This window comes from Aegilops tauschii, chromosome 1 (genome assembly GCF_002575655.3).
Source record: "Aegilops tauschii subsp. strangulata cultivar AL8/78 chromosome 1, Aet v6.0, whole genome shotgun sequence".
Classification (NCBI taxonomy): Eukaryota; Viridiplantae; Streptophyta; class Magnoliopsida; order Poales; family Poaceae; genus Aegilops; species Aegilops tauschii.
The window spans coordinates 346,886,363-346,888,894 of NC_053035.3; positions in this window are offsets into that span (position 1 = coordinate 346,886,363).

Sequence of the window (2,532 nt, forward strand, 5' to 3'; positions counted from 1 at the left end):
CAGTACAGCCAAAGATGATATCATCAACATATATTTGGCACACAAACAATTCATCATCATATGATTTAGCGAAAAGTGTAGGGTCGAGTGAACCGGGTTTGAAGCCTTTCCTCATGAGGAATTCCTTCAAAGTATCATGCCACGCCCGAGGGGCCTGCTTGAGGCCATAGAGGGCCTTATTTAGTCTGAAGACTTTGTCAAGATGCTTAGGATCTTCAAAACCTGGGGGTTGAGCAACATATACTTCTTCCTCAAGCTTACCATTGAGGAATGCACTCTTCACATCCATTTGATATAAAGTGATATCATGATGGTTAGCATAAGCGAGTAATATGTGAATAGCTTCAAGTCTAGCAACAGGTGCAAAAGTTTCATCAAAATCAATCCTTCAACCTGTGTGTAGCCTTGAGCTACTAGCCGTGCCTTATTCCTCACCACAAGGCCATTTTCATCTTGCTTGTTGCGGTAGATCCACTTTGTGCCAATGATATTGTGTTTGCGAGGATCTGGAGGATTGACCAGTTCCCAAACGTTGTTGAGCTCGAACTGATGTAATTCTTCTTGCATGGCCTGAATCCACTCAGGCTCCAGAAATGCTTCATCTACCTTAGTGGGCTCTGTGATAGAGACAAAAGCATAGTGCCCACAAAATTTAGATAAATGTGAAGCTTTTGAGCGTGTGAGAGGACCTGGTGCTTTAATGTCATCGATGATCTTTTCAACTTGCACTTCTTTTGCAACGCGAGGATGAGTTGGTTGTCGTCGAGGAATTTGATCAGCATTTTCTTCAGCACCATTTTCTTCCGCATTTTCTTCAGGTGCATTAGCTCGACGTTCTTCACGTTCTGGAATGAATTCTTCAGCAGATTCTTCGGTAGGAATGACATCCTCAGTAGCCTTGAACTTGATAGATTCCTCAGGTGCTGGTTCATCTATCACAGAAGGTAGGTGCTCCCTTTGCGAGCCATTAGTTTCATCAAACCGCACATCTACAGTTTCAACAACCTTGTGAAGAACGTTGTTGAAGACTCTGTAGGTGTGCGAGTCCTTTCCGTAACCAAGCATAAAACTTTCATGTGCTTTCGATGCAAATTTAGCATTGTGATGAGGATCTCTAATCCAACATTTAGCACCGAAGACTTTGAAATAACTCACATTGGGTTTCTTGTCAGTGAGGAGTTCATAGGCAGTCTTCTTGAAGAATTTGTGAAGATATTCCCTGTTGATGATGTGGCACGCAGTATAAATTGCCTCAATCCAGAAGTGACGAGGCGTCTTGTACTCATCAGGCATAGTGCGAGCCATCTCAACAAGAGTTTTGTTCTTGCGCTCCACGATGCCATTTTGCTGAGGAGTGTAAGGAGCAGATAACTCATGAGTAATACCAAGTTCATCAAGATAGTCATCAAGAACAGAATTCTTGAACTCAGTTCCATTGTCACTTCTGATGTGCTTGATCTTCACACCAAAGTTGGTTGAAGCCCTCGAGGAAAATCGTTTGAAGACTTCCTGACTTTTGCCTTTGTCAGCGAAGATGATATGCTTCAGATGCGATGGCGATAAGGGAGCATCCATCAATAGATTCTTGTCACCAGTCATATGATTTGTACATCCACTATCGAGGACCCACTCAGTGGCTTTGGGTTGATCATCCTACAGATGAATTAGTGTAGCTTACGAACTTCATATACTTCATAAATGAAGAATATGACATCACAATTCATCAGACCAATTTCATCAAGCAATGCAATAGTTAAAGCAGTATGAGGACGTGAGAAATGAAAGTTCATTTCTTCATGATTAGCCTGCGTCCTTTCAGGCACTTTTCAGGTCTCCAGCAAATTCTTCAGACGTTAAAGTACGTCTGGAGACCTGACCCTGCATAAAAGATTAGTTCTTTTTCTTCACCACCCACATCTGAAGGGGTGGCAAAGATTTCATCACTCTGCGAGCTCCATAAGAGAAAGGTGGCATAGAAGCCAATCCATTTCGTTTCACATAAGAGGAGTTAGGGTAAGCATATGAATAAGCAGAGAAATTCTTCGATGACTTATGAACATAATGATTAGAAGAATAATGCTCATATTCATATCCCTTGGCTCTTCCCTGCGAAACAGAGTTGTTAGCACAATGATGTTCATATGAGGACTTTGATCCTATTGAGGAATTTGATCCATGTGAGGAATTTGGTCCGTATGAGGACTTGGATCCATATGAAGAATTTGGTCCATATGAAGAATTTGATCTGGGGTTCCTATTCTTCACAGGTGGTGTCATGAGGACATTCACCTGAAGACTTTCAAGACACCTTTTGGGAACCCAGATTTTCTTCATAGGAGAACCGTTCCTGCAGTTAGTGCCAACATATCTAGCAAATACTTCACCATTCTGATTTTTGAACAGTTGATAGTTGAAGTCAAATGACTCATCAGAAGAATGAGAAGATTCACATGTAAAGCTAGGTAAATTAGATGGATCAACTGGAGGTCCCTTTGCAGCAACCCATGAGGTTTGGGGGTACTGCTCAGGCTT